Source organism: Gasterosteus aculeatus, chromosome 7 (genome assembly GCF_964276395.1).
Source record: "Gasterosteus aculeatus chromosome 7, fGasAcu3.hap1.1, whole genome shotgun sequence".
Lineage (NCBI taxonomy): Eukaryota > Metazoa > Chordata > Actinopteri > Perciformes > Gasterosteidae > Gasterosteus > Gasterosteus aculeatus.
In genome coordinates, this window is record NC_135694.1 from 15,179,294 (window position 1) to 15,203,608 (window position 24,315).

At 42.5% G+C, this 24,315-nt stretch overlaps 1 protein-coding gene and 2 long non-coding RNA genes across 3 annotated transcripts in view; 1 reads left to right on the forward strand and 2 right to left on the reverse strand.

Moving 5' to 3' along the window:
* Positions 1–24,315, reverse strand: part of opcml (opioid binding protein/cell adhesion molecule-like) — a 215,589-nt gene that overhangs the window by 163,943 nt on the left and 27,331 nt on the right. The window lies entirely within an intron of this gene.
* LOC120822084 (uncharacterized) lies at positions 1,087–3,988 on the forward strand. The gene is made up of 4 exons (XR_013468087.1): positions 1,087–1,250; positions 1,463–2,409; positions 2,505–2,718; positions 2,907–3,988. It is a non-coding gene; the product is annotated as an uncharacterized LOC120822084 (long non-coding RNA).
* Positions 4,118–8,368, reverse strand: LOC144410203 (uncharacterized). The gene is made up of 2 exons (XR_013468088.1): positions 5,369–8,368; positions 4,118–4,934 (listed from the first exon to the last, which is right to left on the reverse strand). It is a non-coding gene; the product is annotated as an uncharacterized LOC144410203 (long non-coding RNA).

Below are 24,315 nucleotides of genomic sequence, written 5' to 3' on the forward strand. Positions count from 1 at the left end.
TCTGACTTGTACTTTTTTTTAAGTCCAACAGCTTCTCCAACAGTTTTCTGTGAGTCCGACAGAAAACGCCGTACCATCGGACCTTTAACAAGGACGTTGTTTTGCTGTTTAGTCCAACAGACGACATAGTTGTCAAGCAGCGGAAGAAGGAGGAGTTGTACAAAAACGGGCACATCCTGAATGCTTTCGAGTTTGACAAAACCTGGGACAATGGGGCAGTCCTCCTTCAAATACGGGATGCTTTTAAGGGGAAAATTCCCGACGATGTGAGGTAAAGCTAGCATTAAGATGATAGAATAGACAGTCAGACTCCATGGCACTATATTAGGAGTCCTTTACTTATCTAACTTTTAAAGGACCACAATGCCCCTTCGGTTATCATATGACAGTAAATGGACAAGTGCATCCTCTATAGTAAAGTGAATTGGACAATTAACGTCACTGTTTCCGGACCTGGCAGGTTTTTAGCTAACTATCCGGAAAAAATAATGTTACAAATAATCGTAAAATGTTTTCAGGGGATTTAACTGTAAAGTAGGCGTTGGCTCCTTACCGTTCGAGCCAAATACTGTTTTAATTGTGAAAGTAACAATTTTCGAAACCACAGTTAGTAAAAGGACGCTGACCTGGACGGACGTCCATCGTCATTGTAAAAGTTTGTTTTTCGCCGAGATTATACATTGGTGAAAGGGTTGCTAAAAGGACTATCGATGCTGACAACATATGCAGGAACCCAATTTTGGCCTTTCACAATAAGATATCCCGTGTCAACGCCGCCAAATAGCGCAATAAAAGCTCTTTGATCATTGCCCCAGCTTTGCCCAACTCTCGTCCCAGTGAGTCTTACTACTTTCTATCATCAAAGTAACTTTCCTGCAGTAGTTAGACATGTAAATGATTTTCTGACATGTATGGGAGGAAAAAAGACCGGAAACAGCGCCAAATTACGAGCTTCCAGGTCAGGGATGTACGAGCTTTCGCCGTCCGCAATTTGGTACAGTGACGTTAATTTTCTTCCACCAACATCACAAAAAAAAAAAAAGATTTTATGGATCTTGCATCCATTCCAGAAGTGTGTCTTCAACAGTAATTTACCCCATTGATTTGTGTACAGCTGTGAACTACTGATGGCTTGTGGCAACAAGTTGATCGCACCAGGGTTGAGGGAAGGCCAACAACTCGACGCCAGTATAATCCAAAAAGTATTTAGGTATAAGGCTCTATATGTAAGACCCTCCAGACCTCTTTAGGTATGTATAAAGGTGTTATCTGTAACTCCTGATTTGTAATTAACCCAGTTGATCATGTACTATTATTTTCAAAACGTTCATATGGGCTTTTGTTAGTATATCGCACAAAATGTATGTAAACCACCACAGCACTGTTTGAGTTGCTGTAGGCTACTTGCTAGTTGATAAAATGACAGTGATATTGACTACAGAAAATTGTATCCCTTCTTAAGCCTGACAATTTGGATGAAAGTTCCTCCTCCGAGGAGTGCGTCGAAATGGTGCCGTCAGTCACCACCGCAGCAAGCCGACAACATGACCCTGTCGGAGACCAGCCAGACTGCCACTCCATGTCAGCTACCAGCAGCCTTGCACCTGCGAGCACCGCCCTCTGCAGCCTGGTACCGCCGACAACCGTGGACAGCAGCCTTGATGCAAACAGCACCCCACCACCGACCAACAACCTGTGGCTAGAAAGTACAGATTACAGAGCATACCTTTCTGTGATCAATCTTTCATCAGATGAGGAAGAATTTGAGGATTTGTATGCTGCCTTATCGGCCAGCATGGAAGACCAGATGTGAGCATCAGATAATTGCCTTTTATTATACAATATTTTGTATTACTTGAGGTCTTGTTAAGGCTTTTGTCAGACTAAAAACCACCTGAGTGCCCTCTTGTGCCCGGAGTGCCCTCTTGTAAAAAGACCACAAATTGTACCAATGGCCTTTATCCCTAATTACTGATTGCGCACACATAAAGTTCTGATTAGTGTTTGCTTTCAGAAAGGAAAGTTCATCTGCAAGTGTCCCTATTCAAGAGATCTTATCTGAGCTTGGTGAAAAGATCAACAATAACCAACCGGTTCAACATAAACCGTGCAGCTGTGCTAGATGGTGCCATTCGGGGCTTCAAAAGAATCTCTTATGACCCGACTCACAGGATTAGTGTGAGATTTTCTGATGACAAAGGAAAAACTGAAGAAGCTGTGGATCTTGGGGGTCCAAGAAGAGAATTTCTTCGACTGCTTACAGAAGCTCTTGTCAACTCAACCTCTCCTTGATTACCTTGCCAATGCAGGCTGTCTGAAGCCACTGAAAACTGTTGACGACAGGGATAGACTTGTAGAAGATGTCTTGATGTTTCAGGTGATTAATCGAGTCCGTGGACCATTTGAAAGGTATTTAAAATGTAGTTTGAAAATCCTTTTTTCGCATATAAAAGAGTAAATTCTTCATTGAAGCACCTTTCCTCCCATACTGTCATTTACTGTAGGTTTAGAGATGGATTGAAAACGCTTGGAGTCCTGTAGCAGATCCAGATGCATCCAGAATCTTTCAGTCAATGATGTGCTACAATCCAAAGGCGCTAACTGCTGACCAGGTTGATGGGCTGTTCCACATCCGATGGTCAGAGGAGGGGAGCAACCAGAAAAGAGAGGAGGAAACCGTAGTTGCATTCTGGAGGGACTATTTACAAGATGTTGAAGGTGTGTAGGATATAAAGAAAAATTTGTTTGTGCACTTCTTCAAAGAATCTAGACAAACATGTTGGTGTTAACATTGCAAAGTTTATGATTTAATATATTTGGTCAGTCTATCATTTATATTTACTTCCCAGTCTGACAAAGTTATAAAGTGTGCTGTATAATTCCGTGCTGTCCTGCTCATTCCACAGAAGAAGATGGAGCAAAGAAGTTGGGGGACATCCCAGCATTTTCAACTGGATCTGATGCAGTATCACCAATCGGCTTTTCTCCTCAGCCATCTCTTGAGTTTCTTCACCCAAGTGGTGGAGCACAAAAGTTCCCTGTTGCCAACACCTGCATCAGCTGTCTTCGACTGCCTATCTATAGCACGAACAGTCGTTTTAAGAGCAACATGTACTTTGCAATAAGAAACACACAGGGCTTTGGCATGCCATAGATGATGAATGTACATTTTAAAGTTTGTTTGTACAGCATCACAGTTATGTCGGTATCAACTGCAATTTTGTGTAAATGTTGGAAATGCAAGTTATTTTATTCATACTAGAAACACGTTTTATTGTTTTATTAACGTTAGTGGATGCATGTCCTAGTGAGGGTTTACATTTGTCCTGTTTGTTTTTTGCATTACTGTTCTTAAGAGTATCACATGGCATGGTCTAGATTTCATAGCAGACCTCGACACGTCTAAACACTGCAACCGTGAATGAACGGGACTAGCCTGTCAGCAGCCCCCAAAGTTTAATTCAAGGTTGCTTGTTGGATAAGCCGGGGAGGTATTTTGCAAAGCTGACTAAGCTTGACTTCTGCAATGAGAAGCCTAGAAAATATAAATAGCTTCCTGGGTTTTACTTTTGTGATGCCCCACACGTATGAGTAGGGTCTACCTAACTTTCGCCCTATAGGTGAGGCTGGGTGGGGCCTCGTCTTGATTGCGAATGGAGAGCACCTGGGCCCGGTGTCTCCAAAGCTATATATGCCATGCCCCTGCCAGTTGACGGAGGCCAGAGAGAGCCACAGAGATCCAGAGAAAAGATCCAGAGGGGGATCCAGAGGAGGCAGACCTGGCCTTCGCGCCTTGCTGCAGTCTCCATACATTCCTGTTATGTTCTTTTCATTCACACACGCACCACACCATGTTTTACACATCCACACTTACACCACTGAATTACTGATTTCCCACCTCATAGGATCGTTATGGTTTGTGGATATGGGTTATAATTTAAGTTGTCCCTGTTAGGGTTATACTTTAATAAACATTCTTTACTCTCGTACACCGTCTTCTGCTCCTGATGTTTGTCATAGCTTGAGCCAGCTATGACACTTTGCACTTAAATCAGGCTTACTCAGTTGGCCAAAAAATAGATGATCAGCTAATGTCCAGAAATGAAAAAGAAACTGCTTTTGATTTTCAGTGTTCTTTTATACAGGTACATTTACACATCAATAAATGCTGGTTTTCAAATAATAGCTCAATCTCTTTATTCACATCCAATGTCACCTACTTGACATTCACACTAGAACATAATAAAAATACCACAGTAATCAAATAGTACCAGCAACATATCTTTCATCTATCTTAACAGTAGCTATTCACTATGATATACGTATCTTATATTATGTATAGATAAAGATGTAGATGTTTTTGATCCACAATGGATAAAGCCCTAAGTTCCATCTTAGATGTCATCTTTCTGTTTCTGCGATGCAATGATAGCTTTGGCGCTTCACCGCAGCCAGGCATCACCCAGTTGGGTGCTACACATTTACAGACTATTCATGCTTGTCACCACCACCAACCATTCTTACTTTTATTTGTTCTTATTCTATTAAAAATTGTGTATTTAATGCTGCGTAAAGTGCTATATAAATATATATTTATAATTATTCAAATCTGAGATTCACTTAGTCTACTGGGATGTCTTGCTTGTGAAAAATGTAAAAGAGACAGAAATAATTGAATTCCGTGATGATCATGCTTCTTCTATTCAACCCTCTACTATTCAGCATAAATCGGGCAACCTCTATATTTTCCATGGTCGCTCCGTACTCTTGAAGGCAGTCCAAAGTCAGATACGCCCTGCTGAAACAGGCTCAAAACACTTGATGCCCTGTTATTGTTGAGGCACTGAAGGTATATGATGGTGTGACTGTACCCGTCCACACAGCCATGGAACACCATTCTCCACCTGACCAATTTATGGTTCCCGTCAATATGCCTGTATAAAAGAAAGTGACAACTGTTACAATCCTGGTAAAACACTATTTTGTAGGGTCACATCATACAAGTTTTCCATCTCTATGGGAAAGAATTATTGTTTCCAAACCTAATGAACCCTTAGGATAAAATATTTGTGTTATTTGTTCATTAGTTCCAGTTACTTGGGGTTTTGAATACTGATGATGATATTTGGCCATTCACCATGAGTAGCCTAAATGGTTTTCTTCTGGCTCAATGGAGCTAAAATAAATCAACGGTTGGGGAAGACCGGTAATTCAAATCTAGGGTATAGGAGCAAATCATTTAAATGAAAATGGTTACAGTAAAATTACAGGATTAAAAAATAGATCACAAAAAGTAACGTTAGGCAAGCCACAACTTAATAAGTTATTATGTAAGAATACACCTGTCAATGGCCTATGGCACACATACCATAGCTCGTTCGGAGTTTGCACTCTGTAAACCCTTCGGCGAATGGCTTGACTGCGTCTCAATGATCGGCCGACGGGATCAATCTCCTGCAGAATTTGGCGGACCCTCCAGCGCTGGATACGGATTCCGCGAGCCCGCAGACTTCCAATAACGTATCTCTCACCAGCATTCGGGGTATTCGTGGAAATCTCCCTTATGGTTGATTGCAGTTCTTCATTGTTCAATGATGAGTATTCCAAAGATCTGACACCAAGACGTTGCCTATGTCTGAACACAGTCCGACGGCTAATTCCAAAAAAAGAAGCAATTCCCTGCCAGTTAAAACCGAGTCCCAAGCAGTGGTTGAATTGCTCGATTGTTAAATCATATCGGGGGCGACACGGAAGGCCATTGCGGGCTGTAGGTGGGACCGCAGGAAGGCAGTTTTCTTGATTTATTCCTCTTGTTCTAAAGTCAATAAACCCATTAAAACAAAAATATATCGACTCCAAAAAAACAACAGTCTCTCCACCAGGTCCTTCCCTGGAGCGAACCATAGACAACATAGAATTTAGGGTAATGGTGTGGTCATTAAGCTCTCTAAGAAATGCTCTCACGTTGTATAGTGAAATGCTCTCACACACACTAATGAGATGGCATGAGTGTCTCAGTAGTGTGCGTGAGAGTGTCTCAGTAGTGTGCGTGAGTGTTTAGTGTCTCAGTAGTATGTGTGAGTGTCTCAGTTGTAATGTGTGTGTCTCAGTAGTTAAGTCCTAAACGGCCCCTCATAGGAACGCCATGCTAACTGTGATAGCCGCAATGTTTATAAAAACAAATATACAACATGCTACGGTTGACCGAGTCAACCAACGTTAGTACCAATGTACACGATTGGTCTCGATCTAACGTTAAATTAGTATCTCACAAGTTAGCATACAGCGCTAACTAGGACGGGCGGTGCGACAGCGTAACTTCCTCTACGCCCTGGTCAACTCGCCCCTTGGTCAGCTGAGCGCAGCAGCCCGCTGCCAACCCGTAAAACAAACAGCATTACAAACAATTGAATCAATCTCACTGATTGCAGTCTTCGCGCTTCTGGTGAACTCGATAGACCCATGCCGAAGCGCGCCATTCCCTCTTAGAGGGGCAGCTTGTCGCAGCCTTTGGAGGGCGGGAGGTCCGCAACTCCAACCGATTGTCGCAAGGCAACACGGGATAAGCTGAAATATGTCTCAATATTAGAGAATTAGCTTGTTTAAGCTTAGATACCTGCGTAACGAGAAGATGAAATTGGACTGATCCCAGGATGACACTGGTACTTATACATGATGGGAGGTCATCCGGGGTCACAGGTGACTTTGTTGGTATAAAGACTCGACCTACGCATACGTGAGACAGAAGATAATCCAGTGTGAAGCACTACTTCTGGCGGTCAGTAAGGATGAAATAGAACTGGTGCAAGGCTGTAAAGCTCCACCGACTTCATGAGGACCAGGGTGTTAGGGTCCCTATCTGTTTTTTTTCCCCCGTCTGTGCATAAGGGCTTCAGAGTTCCCAGGCTCGTCTCAGTCCGTCCCAGTTCCCAGGCTGGTGTCAAATGCCGTAAAATCTTGCATGTCTGAAGTCCAAATAGCTCCCCACTGGTGACCTGAGTAATGCGCCAAAGGGCTGCAGCTGAACAAGTGAGGAGCACACCTTCCTTATGTCATTACCATTGCACCCATTATCCGTTGCTGAGGCCTCAAGAGTTAATAATGCAATTTACGAAAAACCACATTTTACTGTATTAATGTCTCTTGATATCTAGACGCTCACGCTACCGTGAGCGCAAAACTAATCGATACAGAAACAACGAGCATCTCATGGGTCAAAAGCGAGGGAACCGTCACAAAAATTCTAGGGCTAAAGAAAATAATTAATTCCACATTTTGAAATGCATTAATCACGATTAAAAGTTTTTTTTTTTCATAATTAATGAATAATCTCTTTGGAAGGCGTGTATTTTAGGCACTGTTCTTTAATTGTATTTTAAACACAAAACTAAACATAAGTGAGCTTCTTGGAGGCATAATTCCACCGGGTGGAACACGAACTAGCAACTTCCTGCTGTTCTCGTGCAGTTTGCTGTGCTCTCAACAACCATTTGACGGCTGTGTTTGAAGTGACATCAATCTCCTGACATTTAGCCAGGACGTTTTACAAACCACTGTCTTTTAGGGACACTGTGGTGGTCCTCTGCAGAGTGCCGTGCAGGGTAGATGTTGAGATCTAAGTAGCCTAGCAGTGCGTTGTTGTCCGTTTGCCACTCATCCCCCTTCTGCTTGTCACATGGAGGAATTCCTCTGTACAGTTCTCCGTTGTATGTTGCGCCTCTGTTTTACTTCCAATGCAAAAAGCTCTCTCCTTCTTCACTACGTTCTTGTTGTCTACGATCTAACTAACTACGACTCGAGGAGGTTTCGTTTCCGTGGGCAACTTTGTTTACTTTCGGGAAAACTGTAAACAAAGTTGCGGCAACTGTGTTAAAGTATTGTATCACATTGATGGCATAGATAAACGCATTAATTGCATGCGTATTGACCCGATGTGATATCTATTGGGCACTGCTGCCTTAGAACATACCGTTTCATGTTGTTGGTGCAGTATGAAGATATGTCAATAATGATACATTTTATTTTAACCCACTCTTCAGCAACAGATCTCAGAGTGCGGCAGAGCCAGCAAAAGATAAATAAAACTGTTAAAACAACGTGTTATTAGGCTATCTTGGTCCATATACATCTGGGGATTGAGCAGAACTAAGCATGTGCATTTAGGGTGAGGGTGGGGAGGCACTCATTTCAGCCACCACGTGGTAAAACTGTTTTTATTGTGTAAATGAATGGTAAATGTACTGTAATTGTAAAGTGCCTTTCTCATCTTCCAACCACTCAAATTTAATATTACTATTAGTGGCTGGTTGATTTTCTTTTGGTAGGGCCAGGCAATCCGTTTCAGTAAACATCCCAGTTTGATCCAATGCAAAAAAAAAGGTATCAAACACTCATTATAACTTTCCAGTTAAATACTTAACATTTATTCCAACAGTTCTAAATTATATTAAAAATACAATATTTTTGGGGCTCAGGGTGGGGCCACGCCCTATTGCCCTCTATGGACCAGCCGCCACTGACTTTTACACTACATGTTATCAATTACTCCCCACACCCATTCATAAACTGAAGTTTTCAGTTTTTAGAATCGCGATGTTTTATTTTTTTTAACCAAAATGTAACCCCAATGGACTGCGCACCGTGAATGGATTTATCTTATTCTCCATTATATTGTAGCAGAAAAAGATGAAAAAGAAACTGGGAAATAAAACCGTGTTAGATTAAACATGCGAAATATATGACAGTATTACATGATGCAACAGAAACTAAGCTCTTGCTTCTATTTTGCTTTAATCCCACCTGGACGGCTGATGGCTGTGATGTACTGCATACCGTTTTTAAAAAAAAGAAGCTAGAACCCTACATGAAGTTTGTATCTTACTGCTAGCAACTTTCAGTGCAACAAAAATAAATCAATGTGTTATCACAGTAAACCTCTAGTCTAATCTAGTTTTCAAGCTAACCCCAACCCAATTTATTATTGTCCAAGAATTATTTGTTGCTTAACTTCCCCTTGACATGGAGAAGGTAACAACAAACACATTACCTGACATTATGATCATACAATTAGCAAATACTAGACAGGTTAATAAGTTTTTTTGTACAAGGAACATTTATATACATGGTCTAATAAAGCTACAAAGTGAATTACTCCCCTTGGAGCAATATGGCATCAGGTCAGGGTGGTGTTTATTGCTTTATAGCTTAGATTAGATTCAACTTTATTGTCATTACACATGTACAAGTGCAGAGCAACGAAGTGCTAGTATCATAATAAATAAGTGACTACAGATTATAAATAAATAACGCGCTATGCAGAGGGTGGCTTATGGCCTGACCTGGTACTATTTAGTAATACATTAGGCAATACAGTAAAAACTGAACTGAACTCTGACGCTCCAGTATCTCTCTTTCTGTTGGCCATTTTATATTCATTACTCATGCATAATTGCTCTGCTGTTTAGAGATATTTATGTTGGTCAAGGAAAACGAAGCTCAATTTGCTGCAACAATTATTATCTGTGATCATGGAGCATGCAGGGTCCCATAAAAGGAGTTGGACAAAACAGGCCTTCATTTATTCACATTTCAAGAGGATGGTACAGTATTTAAAAAGTCGTCACTTTGTTTGCCATGGCTAACATCATAATTCCTCATAACAGAAAGGTGATTGAAAAACATTCAATTCAAATAGGAAATACCTAACTTTTAAGAAGTTGCTGGCAGCAGAAGCTCTCCCTCAGCTCCACTATTAAGCTTTTGGGAATTTCCACTATTAGATAGTAATTAACTGGGAATGAAGACAAAGGAAAGGGGAAGGAAAAAAGCATAGCGCGGAATTATCTTCACAGTGGTGAGTGTAAATATCGCATTTTTGGTTTAATAATCGGAACATGATTGCTTGTGAGTTTCATTGTTATGGAGGCACCAGTCGTCCATTAGTAAGCTCTTTTAAATAAAGAGTTTATATTGTCTCGGGCTGCTAAATATACAGCCCTGTCCCAGACAATTTCCCAACACTTGATATTCATCTCTTTTTCTCACTATTATTGAACATTCAACACAACAACCCCCCCATCACTGTCCAACTCCACCCGCCACTCCCATCCCTCCCTCCACGCATCCCCTTTTCAGCCTCTTGCTGCGTCCTCTCTCATCAGATTTAGCTCAGTCGGTCTGCCTTCAGATAATTTCTTAATGTTGCCTTAGAGTACGTTAGATGCCTCACAGACAGCTCGGAATGCAGGGAAAGCACGGCAGCATCTCCGCTGCAGGGAAGCTGAGATTTTGCTTGAGGGAGAATTCCTGCGAATGGCTTGCACGCAAAACGTTTTTACATACACAATAAACTTCAGAACACCATAGCTGCTGCCTCGGTAGCCACTGTGGAGAAAGGGAAAAAAGAGTGGTTGTAATTGTCGGTGTTCGTAATAATTCACTAAAGGGGATGTTACTGCTGTCCTGCGCATGGGGCCCGTTTTCCCCTACTTCAGTGAGTAAAGCAGGAAGTGCTTTGTTTACTGCTCTATGCTCACTCAATAAACAACAAAAGTTTTAATTGTAGTGACTGTGCAAATGGAATTTGCATCAGCAGTCAGCCGATCCATAATTATGTTCTATGTATCTATTTTTCCTATGCGGTGTGAGAAAATTTAGGATAGTAATATATAAGCATTATGGTTCTGCCTACACCTCAGTCACAATGTTTATTTTTTTTGTATGTATTCTTCACGCATTGTACAGTATGTAATGATTAAATGAAAACACTAACTAAAATTTTTTTTTTTAGGTGGATAAAGAGCTATCTTTGGGGTCAGCCCCATGTTCCATCATCTTTGTGGGTACAACTTTTTCAATTATCAGGAGTACGTCTACTTATTGCTTTGACTGGTAGAGGCAGAGTAGAGTGAGTCATGCCTTTGCCATAGCAAGAAAGAAAATATCCTAACCAGGAAGCTCCCAAGACTTCCTTCTCTATAATAATGAATGGTTATCTGCTTCTCTCAGTTGTATTCAATGGACCCACAGGACAATAGGTGTTTGTGTTCAGGATAACAGGACAAATTTGCTTCATTTCCAATTGGATATTTATCAGATTTGGTATTTCAGAATTGAAACAATGGGATTGCACAGGTTGGGATACTGATCTGATGGATCATAGTGGTGAGAGATCATCAGGAATCAGGAAACATTTATTAGCCAAAATATGTCAAACATACAAGGAATTTGTCTTGGCGGTTAGTGCGCGACAGTAGACAGACAAGACAACAGTGCACAAGTAATAAAATAAAGTGGAATGAAATGCTAATGCAATGGGTTAGTAGAATAAGGCTATGGGTTAGTATAAAACAAGGGAATAAAGTTAAAAAATTTTAAATATTAAAAAGTTAAAAAGAAAAATATTAAGCATAAAGTGCACTAACGAACAAGTAACAGACAAGAGACAAAGTGACAAGTGACAAAGTGATGAATTGCAGTTAAAGTGGCATGTGCAGTAGGAGGGGGAGTGACCGGTGGAGTGTTCTAGTCAGTCAGTGGGGGACCGGGCTCTGTTGATGAGCCCGACTGCCGACGGGAAGAAACTGTTCGTGTGGCGGGAGGTCGTAGTCCTGATGGACCTCAGCCTCCTGCCAGAGGGAAGGGGCACAAACAGTTTTTGTCCGGGGTGGGAGGGGTCGGCCACGATCTTTTTAGCTCGCTTCAGAGACCTGGAAGCGAACAAGTCCTGCAGGGACGGCAGATTGCAGCCAATCACCCTCTCCGCAGAGCGGATGACACGCTGCAGCCTGCCCTTGTCCTTGGCTGTGGCTGCAGCGTACCAACGGTGATGGAGGAGCAGAGGATGGACTCGATGATGGCTGTGTAGAAGTGGACCATCATCGTCTTTGGCAAGTTGAGTTTCTTCAGCTGCCTCAGGAAGAACAACCTCTGCTGAGCCTTCTTGGTGATGGAGCTGATGTTCAGCTCCCACTTGAGGTCCTGGGTGATGATGGAGCCCAGGAAACGGAAGGAATCCACAATAGTGACGGGGGAGTCACACAGCGTGATGGGGGAGGGTGGGGCTCTGTTCCGCCGGAAATCCACAACCATCTCCACTGTCTTTTTAGAGCGTTAAGCTCCAGGTTGTTCTGGCTGCACCACGACACCAGATGGTCAGACTCCCACCTGTAGGCGGACTCGTCCCCACCAGAGATTAGTCCAATGAGGGTGGTGTCATCCGCAAACATCAGGAGCTTGACGGACTGATGACTGGAGGTGCAGCTGTTGGTGTACAGGGAGAAGAGCAGAGGGGAAAGAACGCAGCCTTGGGGGGACCCGGTGCTGATGGTCCGAGAGGCTGAGACATGTTTCCCCAGCTTCACGTGCTGCTTCCTGTCTGACAGGAAGTCTGTGATCCACTTGCAGGTGGAGTCGGGCACGTGCAGCTGGGAGAGTTTGTCCTGCAGCAGAGACGGGATGATAGTGTTGAAAGCAGAGCTGAAGTCCACAAACAGGATCCTGGCGTAGGTTCCTGGGGAGTCCAGATGCTGGAGGATGTAGTGGAGGGCCATGTTGACAGCGTCGTCCACAGACCTGTTGGCTCTGTAGGCGAACTGCAGGGGGTCCAGGAGGGGGTCGGTGAGGGACTTAAGGTGGGTCAGGACTAGCCGTTCAAAAGACTTCATGACTACAGAGGTCAGGGCGACGGGCCTGTAGTCATTGAGTCCTGTGATCCTGGGCTTCTTGGGGACAGGGATGATGGTGGAGGCCTTGAAGCAGGCTGGTACGTGGCATGTCTCCAGGGAGGTGTTGAAGATGTCAGTGAACACCGGAGACAGCTGGTCAGCACAATGCTTCAGGGAGTGAGGGGAGACGGAGTCCGGACCGGCTACCTTACGGGGATTTAGTCTTCTAAAGAGCCGGTTAACGTCTCTCTCCAGAATAGAGAGGGTTGTTGCTGGTGGGGGAGGGGAAGGTGATATAGATGAAGAGGCGTGAGCACCTGATGGGCTGGGGGAGGGAGGGGAGGGGGACTGCAGCAGGTTGGTGGAGCTGTGGGGGATGGGATCAGGACATTGTCTTTCAAATCTGCAGTAGAACTCATTCAGCTCGTCTGCCAGGCGGAGGTCATTCATGGAGTGGGGGGTTTTTGGCTTGTAGTTGGTGAGGTGTTTGAGGCCTCTCCAGACCGAAGCAGAGTCACTTGCTGAGAACTGTTGTTGGAGTTTCTCAGAGTACAGTCGTTTAGCATCTCTCACCGCCTTGCTAAACTTGTATTTTGCCTCTGTGTACAAGTCTTTGTCCCCACTCCTAAATGCCTGATCCTTCTGCAGGCGTAGTGTTCTGAGTTCCGCTGTGAACCAGGGTTTGTCGTTGTTGTAACTCACCCTGGTGCATGATGGTACACAGCTGTCCTCACAGAAGCCGATGTAGGAAGTTACAGCCTCTGTGAGCTCATCCAGACTGTCAGTAGCAGTCCTGAAGACATCCCAGTCTGTGCAGTCAAAGCACGCCCGAAGATCCTCCAGCGCCTCACTGGTCCACTTCTTGAATTCCCTCACCACAGGTTTGCAGAGCTTTAGTTTCTGCCTGTATGCAGGAATCAGATGGACCATGACGTGGTCAGAGTGTCCCAGTGCAGCACGAGGGACGGCGTGATAAGCCCTGCTTACTGTGTTGTAACAGTGGTCCAGCGTGTTCTCCTCTCTGGTGGGGCATTTAATAAACTGTCTGTATTTAGGAAGTTCATGGCTGAGATTTCCTTTGTTAAAGTCACCGAGGACAATAACTAAAGAGTCCGGGTTGGTCCGCTCCACGCGCCGTATCTGGTCGGCGAGTGTCCGCTGAGCCTCGTGCACGTTGCCCGGCGGCGGCATGTAAACACCGACCAGGATGAATTAAGCGAACTCACGGGGGGAATAAAAGGGTTTGCAGTTGATGAAAAAAGTTTCCAGATCAGGAGAACAGTGTTGTAGGATCACCGTTACGTCGTTGCACCAGCTGTTGTTGAAGTAGAAGCAGATTCCTCCACCCATCGTCTTGCCGGAGAGCTCCGTGTCGTGGTCCGCTCGGAGCAGCTGGAAGCCCGCCAGCTGGAGCGCGGAGTCCGGTATCCATCCGCAGAGCCACGTCTCCGTGAAGCACAAGACGGAGGATGTAGAGAAGTCTCGGTCTCTCCTCATCAGCAGCTGAATTTCGTCCAGTTTGTTGCACAGTGAGCGCACGTTGGAGAGAAAGATGCCTGGCAGCGGAGTGCGAGAACCACGCCTGCGGAGTCTCACCAGCGAGCCGGCCCGTTTTCCTCTCCTACGGCGTCTCACCGCGTGACGAAAGGTGTGCGCACCTTTGACTAGAATGTCCAGTAATTCCACGGAAGAAAGCAGGAAAGTTGGAAGTAACTCCGCTGGAGTAGTTCCACGGATGTTCAAGAGCTCATCTCTGGTGAAAGAGCTCCGGGAATCGCAGCAGCAAACGTAATTAACAACAAAAACAACAAAAAACGAAGCGCACCGAAGCACCGAGGCGGCCATCAACGGCGCCATCTTGGATAGGGTTGAGGAAAGATGTGAACGAGGCTTCATAAGGCTAAGTTAACATAGCCTAGAGTGGGAATAGGGCTGAGGGAAGAAAGGACTGAGGGAACTTATGGTATGTAGGACTGATGGAAAATGAGGTGACACTGGGAAAAAGCAAGGTAAGACTGTGGGGAATGAGGGAACATGGGACGAGGGGTCATAGGACAGAGGGAACATGAACACACTGAAGTGTATCTTGTTTGTCCGTGCCTGCTATGTCAGGCTGAGCAAGGCAAAGATGACAGTTGGGGAGCTAATCCTCTGAAATAATTTGGTCGGCAGACTCTGAACCTAAACATTATCTTCGTATAGCTGATGATTTGAAAATGCCACAGTCCATTTTTGATGGGTGGATACACCCTGAATCATGCTTTTCCAGCAGGATCACATTATAGACTACCTGGCTACATGTTTTGGCCTACTGTTTGAAATGTCTTGCATACAGAGGCTGCGTGGGATCTATCTGGAGGTTGACAGACAAAGCAGCGAATGCCACGCAACTGAATTATGCTTACACACGGTTTTAAGGTGGTGAGGGATGTTGTATGACATTATTTGCTGGTTCCTTCTTTTCACACCGTGGTACACAGACCACAACATATATCTTCATTTAATATGGTCCCTCAAGTATTCTGTTGCCACACCTACTAGGCACCAGAGATGAATTGTTTACCTAGTCAAAGCAAATAAATAAACACGTCACAAAATCAAACAAGTGAGAATTCATTCCCAAAAGTAATAACATTGCACTCTAAATATGAAGACATTTCTTCACGTGCAATGGTTCTTTAAACCCAAGAATGGTAGAAACTCGTGTAAATAGACAAATGCTTGATCATTTTTCTACATGGTAACAATACTTTCATTTTCTTTCTCATTTAAATCCTAAAAAAATGAAAAGATAATTGAATAGACACTTTATTTTCATCTACAAATTTAAAACTTTACCCATCGGTTCTCACTTCATGACAGTTAATTGAAACAGCAATTAGCAAAATGGCCAAAAACTGAGGCGGCAGTGGCTAAAATGGAACATTTTAGGCCTCAAAACAGTAGTCAACAAACCAATGATTGAAGTAAAGGTGACCAGCTCCACTTTTTACAGTCAGTTTAAAAGCTCTTGTTTGTGATGGGTTGGTAGCCAACTGAAGAAGTTGGTCATGATTCTATTTGGGTTTATTCACAAGAATATACAATTTCACAGCCAATTTCACATTAACCAGCAACAGTATATGTGTTAGCTAATCTCATCGCATGTCTTTTCTTGTCTGTAATTGACTTAATCATTTATGTAAATTGGTGTATTTAAGGATGCCTGTTGAATGGAATAATTGTTAAATAAAATATAATATTCTTATGTGAGGCTTTAAGCCTCCGGTTAAGGCCATTTACCCATTTTACACTTTAGCTACATTTGCCACATTTCAGAAAGGTAGGCCTTTTGACTGATATGAGAGCCAAATAACATAATTTTGGTACACACAACATTTACCAAGTAGTTGGAGATGCAAGCATTAAATAGTATACCTTGCTCTTTATTGTCACGAATGTGCTGGATGAACAAATTTGAAGGAAAACATCTGCGCCTCAGATGCCTTCTCATTCCTAGCCAGGCTTTCTCCAAATGTAAGCTAACAATACTGAGGAAAAGGCCTTTTTGGTGGTGTAAGATTTCGAAAAAAGTTTGTTGAATGCAGGTGTTTCCGACAAACTGAAAAGAACATTTTTTGAATCCTGGATATGTTGGTGCGTTGCCATATGTCAATACAGCAGGCAGAAGTTCAAGCAACAAGGCTGAAAGATTGCAGACCTTTAAAGGCCCCCAAACATCATGGGCTTTGTGTATTGAGTGTTGTTGCCTGAATCAGACACCGCCTGATGGCGTCTCCTTGGGAAAACTGTGCTTTTCCTCTTCTTCTCATCCTCTTCCTCTTCATCCGGACTTGAAGCAAAGTAGGCCGAGGCCTTGGGAAGTCACTCTAGTTACTTATCTCAGCAGTGTGGATAGACACAAGCCTCCCACGTTTCCCCATATAGCGTTTCGTTCTCTGTATCGTGCAGTGAGTGTGAAAAGTTGAACACGTTTTTTTTGGCAGAGGCTCTGCCTATCACTGAAAGGAATCATGAATCGCTATCTGATGTTTGGCAATGGATTAATGAAAAGCCTCACACCTGCACAGTACTTTTTATGACTGCACCATATGTACCATTTAAAATGCTGGCATACTTGTTTTAGAAATGATATCTGTTTACACTGTTAGTGTTCGTATTAACATTCAATTTTGAATGAATGAATATCAATGTTGTCGTCCAAGTCTTTTAATTAGCGGTTGTGCCGTCAGAGGAATGACAAAAGGCTTTTCTTGGCTCATATCTGTACAGTGGAAATATAGATTGTATACTTCATAAACTAATTTGTTCACTTTCTATTAAATTGTGCTATATTATACCGAACAAAAATAGAACACGTTTGAAGTGAATCATGTAAAGAGGCATCTCAAGTGCGTTATTCGGTGGTTTCAGACATGGGCTAATATGGTTGATTAGTGCATAATTGTCATATGCATTTATCCAGACTGTACCATGTATTTCAGTAAATCATTTAGTGCAAATACAGATCAAAAGGGAAGTTTTTCCATACGCCACCAAATAACCAATTTATTTACCTCCTTTTCTACTGACAAAATTCTGACAAGCAGTAAGTGCCCGCAACAGTTTTGTGCTGTCCCCGTATCTAAAAAAATATCAATTCAACCATCGACACAATTGTATTTAATCAACCATGGAAGAACATTATACAACATCTAAAGTCCTCGTTCTGCTTCTGAGTGAGTAGCCGCGGTGGATGTACATCCACCGTGTCCTGGATCACTTACTACATTGATCACCTGACAGGCCGACCACATTTTGTCCCACTGGTCAGTGTGCTGTCTGTCTGGAGTTCCAGAGGGAACTGTTCTGTCTCCATTCCTTTTCACCTTGTACATCACTGACTTCTAGTACAACTCTGAGTCATGGCATTTGCAGAAATTCTCTGACAGCAGTGGTTTCGGGGTATAAGGGATGGAGTGGAAGAGGAGTAAGTGGCAGTAGTGGATGACTTTGTGGAGTGGGCAGATACATGGGCGGACTGGCCATAGGGGATACGGGGGGAAACCCTAGTGGGCCGACGGGGTGTTGGGCTGGTTCTATACCGCCCACCTCCATCACCACCTGGCCCTCCCTCTGGCATTGCCGGGCTGACTATATTCTATGAGTCACAGATAACATTAAATTTAGTCTCCGGCTAAAGCTAGTCCTTACTGGCTAAAATGTATACTACTTCTTGCGATCTGTATTCATAGCCATGGTTTCCATCTTCTTTACTCATTTAATCTCTTCCACCAGTCTATCTTTATTTTAGGTGTCCGGCCCGCAGTACAATTCAGTCAGCCCGCGAGTAAATACCATTTGATATGTCATAACTGGGCCGCCGGTGAATAGGACGCACACTGCTGATAGTCCCAGAGGGCACCACAAATGCTACTCACGACAAATCTAGTTATTTCATTTTGGCCTTCTCTGTGATTGAATTTGACACAACTGCTCTAGCCTACTCAACACTTGTCCCTCACTCGCAGACAAAGTCGTTTTGGTGAGTGGGTCGGCGTAATGTTTACCCCCCCCTTATATCATCTGTTCATTTCATAATATAGTTCATACCAATTCTACCCTGATACCAATGTCTTTATTGTGTGATCTTTCTCTGATGATATTCCTTCCTTTAGGCTTTGTAGTTATAGTAGTTAGAACCATCTGATGCCCAGATTTAACCATATTTATCTAGCATCTAGTGTTACAATAGCCAATATAATTTCATTCCATGTGTCCATCCAGGAAATTGGCGGATCCAAATGTTGTAAAAAAAAAAACTAAAAAAAAAGACAAGTTGTAATATCTTTGTAATCATCCAAAACAATGTGTGTGTGAGTATTTTTCCAAGTAGGCCACTGAGTGGGCCGGTCAGACAGTAACTCCCGGGCCACTATTTCCCCCCAGTCCGCCCCTCGGCAAGTATAATCACCTGCTTCTGAACATGGCCAAGACCAAAGAGATGGTGGTGGACGTCAGGAAGAAGACAATGGCTTCACATCCGCTGGGAGTTCTGAGAGAGAACGTAGACAAGGTGGAGGAGTACAGGGTGTTGGGAGTACCAATTGACTGCTAGCGCTGTGTACAAGAAGCCATTTTTTTTTCTTTAGGAGTGTTTGATCATTCAACGTGCAGGACGATGATGGAGATGTTCTACCAGTCGGTTTTTGCCAGTGCAATAAAATTGTTTGTCGTTGGCTAGGGGAGTAGCATTGGAACCAGAGACCCCAATCAATTTAACAAACTGGTTAGGAAGGTGGGCTCCATCATCGGATTAAAACTGGACGGAGTGGAAAACATAGTCGAGAAGAATGCTGAAGAAATTATTATCCACATTGAATTACCAGGAGCACCATGTCCACCTCCTACTGCAGGGACAGTGGAGCCCTTTGTCCAACAGACTCATCACAAGGACATCATTTCTGCCGACTGCAATAAGACATCTGGCTAAATAATTCACACCATTGTATCTCTTTGTAGATATTGGGAATTGATTTCACATCTGCCAGACATGTGCAGCTATGAACACATCCAGTCCAAACAGTGGGATGCAAATAAATACATTTTAATTTGCTCTTTAGTCCATAAGCAGCACCTCTATTAAAGAATCCAAAGAAACCACCACCACAATTAGTGAAATGATATTTGGATGAATGCAATATCTATCACGGATTGTATAATATTAAATATAATATGTATATTTTAAATCTGCGTGGGTATGGTAGTGAGTACAGAACCTTTTTTTAATATCCGATATCCCTCATTCAAAACTGATGCTAGTGAGCTATCTTTGAACCGAATGCTACAGGAATCAGAAACAGGGAATTGTATCAGTGAAATGTTGATTGTCCTCATCCGCAAGAAGAGATGGAAGATATAGAAAAAAAGGGACAGTCTTGGTAAAATACAATATTTATGTCATTTATTCAATCCTAGCATTGATCACTGCATTAGAGAAAATGTATGTGATCAGACTTATCACTAATTGTCACCAATAAGCTTTAAGTACTGGTCCTAAAGTGAAACATCTTTCTCATCACAAGCTACAAAAATATTTCTAGATCACACAATATAGATGAATATGCTTTAAAATGTAAATAAAAATGAATTATTTTGTGTGGCTATCTGGTTTTGTGGCAATATTATCCTGAAAATATTTTTGAGAAAAATTTTCATTCAGATACGTATGCTTTACCAATCCTTCCTCTCAAGAAAAACAGAAGATACTTCAGCCTGAGGTGGTAGGAAAAGCAGAAATATCTTTTCCAGAAACAGGGCGGGCTGGGAGCTATAACACTGTGTGTGGACTGTGACCACTTGTAGCTATGAACCTAAATAGAAAAATAATTAATAATATTAAATGTTTTCCACGGGTTAAAATTGAACAAAACATTTATGTGTTAGATAAATAAAAGAATTCATATGTTTTCTATTTCTCTTCAAACCACTGAAATGTTTTTCTACTCGGGGGTTGCCTCTGGTTTGTCACTGTGATTTCCCCCCATTGCAGCATTGGAACCTATTTGAATTAACCTCCCCGGGGTGCCAGGGCTTTGTCGGCACTTCACCCAAGGCAACCAACAGTTAATCAAGTAAATCAACAGCAGACTTGGAGGAGATGCTATGTCATCCTCATGGTGCTAACAGACACACAAGAACAACCACATTCCCCGCAAAACCAAAGAAGGCATTTCCCCTAAAACCGAACTATTTTTAGCCGTTCCCCCTACAGTGGGAGAAAAATGCTAATCTTCAGACAGGATCTCTTTGAAGTACAAGAGGATATTTGAGGTGGATTATTTATGGCCACATAGCTGTAGTCCTGATTTCATTCCAGAAGACTGTAAATGTTAGAGGGTTGCTTAATACATAAAAGAGTGTGATGCACCATTGTGTCACCCTGGTGAACATATAAGTTTATTGAGGCTTATCATCATGAGCTCCGATCAAATTGCCTCCCACCACCTCTCCCATCCTCCCTCTGCCGCTCTGCTAATGACAAGGGGATGAATAAAATGAATGTCGCTACTTGATGTCCGCAACTTGTTAATAATGCACCTGGCCTTTGTCACTGTGACATAGCACCCAGTGTCGCCGATTGATATGCTAATGTGTCATATGTTTATACTCACATACATATTTTCGTGCCAGAGGGAGGGAAAAATAAACGCATGAGACAAGCACAACATTTGGAAAAATAGGTCACTGCTGCACAGTGTTGACAGTGCTACTTTGCCCCCCAGTGGCACATAGACTCAATGCACGGGAGTGCCGTTTTCAGATCATAACATTCAGGCTGTGGACTTTCTTACACAGAAAAGCGTGGACATGGATAGGATGCATATATGTTCTCTTAGAACAGATGGCTTTCATTGCCACATAAAAGCCCTGCATCTGCATTTGACTGCAGTCTGAGTCTGGAATCTCTGCCGTTTTTGCTCCTAATGAATCTAAACTTCTGTGATGAATGACTCACATATGTAAATTTCTGTTGGCATCAACCTCTCAGAGGCTGCAGCTCAACCAAGACTAGTTACATTTAGTGCACGGAAAGAAAAATTCGTACATTGTGTTTCTTTTAAAGCCAAACCAAACCGCTGTATGTCTCATACGATGATGTCAGCAATTATTTACCTCACAAATCTAACCCTCATTGTGTTTCCTTAATGTTAATTCATTAGAGCGGATTATAAATATGTAACAATGCATACATTTATCAACTGATGTTGCCTTAGATCGTTTTAGCAACTTAAGTTGTTTGCATATTTAAAGCTAAAGAGGATGTTTGTCCATCTGAAAAGTAATACCTGAACTTAGATTCACACACTCATTTGGTCCAGTCATTCCTTTGTAATTAGTGGGCCAATGTTCTTGTTTGTTCCGATACCTTTGTGGGAGAGGTCATGGAACTGTATAAAAATCATGTTAAAGAAAAAATCTTGGATAACTCATTCATGTTATGTATGCTCATAACTGGTCATGTTACTGACATGATCGGCGGTTCTCGGTCATGATTGTTAGTACTAGTGAACAGCCGAAAGATCACCTTTTAAATATTGCCGCCGCAAAGATTTGTGGGACGGAATTATCTCCTTTCCTTGTGTAAAGGATGGTCCAGTGGTTCCTAAAGGAGCTGAGTAAGTTGAAGTTCCTTCCCTTACCATTTAGGGAATTCAAACAGCTCTTATCAACCACAATACTTCTAGGTCATTTTAGTCATTTAGGAACCTCTATGAGCTAAAAGGACTATTCTGACCAGCCATAGTCAGCTGTGTACTTAGTTAAATTCAAACAACAAAACCACATGGTTAGGTTTAAAAAGATCATAGTTGGCTGTGAAGTGGTCTGAAAGTTAGTTGTTGCAAAACCATTGCCGGTCACTGTCAACGTGGGGGGGGGGCCCGGGCGCGCGGTCAAATCCCCGGCGATGGTCCGGTCAAGGGGGGGTTGCGCAACGTTCTGCGCCCGTGAACCCCCCCTGCATGACAAAAATGAGTTTGACACCCCGGTTCTATAACAAGAGCTAATTCATCCGGATTTGCCAGCTCGTCTTGCCGCGACGTGAATTACCGTAGATATTGTAATGTTCAGTCGTCAAGCCTGATATGTAGAGTGAACATTTAGATCTACATTCAACATTTGTTTACATTTAACATTTAGATTAGAGATGCACCGATCCACATTTTTTCACTTCCGATCCGATCCCGATACCTAAATTTGGATATCGGCCGATACCGATAATATTCCGATACCAGAGCTGTGTTTGAAAAACAGGAAATCCTGTTAACAGAACAAATTTGAAACTAAGGGTTTCAGATTGATTGTCATGTCAATATTTATTCAAGTCATATTTTATTCAATATTTATGAATGTCAAATGTCAGACTTATTTTTAATAAGTCTTAAAATTTGTGACACAAAGTGCGTACACACACTTGACACAGTCTCACTCACTCGTTCACAAAAATAACAGCACAAATCAAGTAAACTGACTCTTGTATCATGAACAACATGTCAAATATCTGAAGAAAAGTGCAATAAAATAACTGTAAACATCTTACACACTTGACACAGTCTCACTCACTCACTCATTCACACACGCAATCACACTTACTCTCTCTCTCACACACACACAATAAGTTTTAAAACAGTGTGCATCAGAACAGCACTTAAGATGACCTGTAATAAACTAAACACCAGAGTCTAACTATTCTTTAAAAGAAAACAAAACTTGAATGTCTCAAAGTTGACTGAGGAAGTGATGTAGTGTTCAACAAATCTTACATCGGCAGGTTCTTCTTGAGGAATATGAGCATTTCTGCTCTCTCTGCAGTTAGACGATTCCTTTTTTTCATCCACGATATTGGCTGCCGTGCTAAACAGTCTAGCCTCAGTGCTATCCTGCTAGTCTGCTAGCTGGCTGCAAAATGTGGAATGGATTCCTGAACGGAGGCGCGGCTCAATGAGACAGTTATGAGACACGCTCAGGAAATCCATTCCACAGTTTGCAGCCAGCTAGCAGACTAGCAGGCTAGCAGGCGGGGATCCATTTTGGAGTCATTTCAGCAGACGACATTAAAGCGCAGACATGGCTCATTGATATCGGAAATCTCCAAAGGTTGTATCGGAAAATCCGATACCCGAATTTCTCTGGTATCGGGTCCCGATACCGATACTGGATCGGATCGGCCCCATCCCTAATTTAGATATAACATTTAACATTTACATTTAACGTTTAGATATAACATTTAGATTTACATTTAACATTCATACTATTTAACAACTTTGTTACTGCCAAACATTATCCTTGGGAAAGTTATAGCATGAGTTACATGAATTTCTCTCTAAATGTTTGAAAAAGTGACATATAAATATTGTCGTGCTTTTTTGTTTATATGATAATGCTAAATGTAGCAAAACTGCGCAGGATTTTAGAACGTGCAACATTTCACAAACTGCGCCCCATAGTTAGGAGCCCCATTCCTTTTGTTGTTTCACTCCCATCTTTTAATATCATATTCATGCCCACTCTTCATCAAATATCATCTTCCTCAGAAGTTCCATTGAAAGAATTGACTTTGGGGATCTAGAGAACGTTGTGTTCATGTGATGAATACATGCAAGTAGAATCATTGGAAGTATCTTGCTGTGTTCAAACACATAGCAATGTTTTATTTAAATCAGCAGTCACGCTGATTGATGTATTGTGAAAAAACCCTTTGGCCTGTGCGGGTGTGAAAGCTCAGCTGATTCCACTGTATCTGGTCCCCTATTGTACTGAGTGTCAGGCTGATCTTCAAAGTGGATGAATAAAGAGGAAGGAGGCGAGTTCCTGCAATCTGTCCGTCTCATTACCTCCCCACACTGTGTTCTATCTGTCTACACACGCTCACAGATGCAAACACGTCAGACCTGTGCGAGACTTGTCGGAGATCACACACAGCCTGGAGCTGCTGAACAAAGCTTTACAGTGTTGCAGCATTGTATGTCCGGGCCATTCACATCATGTGGGGTGACTTTTTACTTACACTAAGCTGTATGTACATGTGTACAGCAACAGTATTCATAGACTAGATAGAAATATGGCTGCGCAAAGGCTTTTTTTCTTTGTTCTCCCACATAAATATATC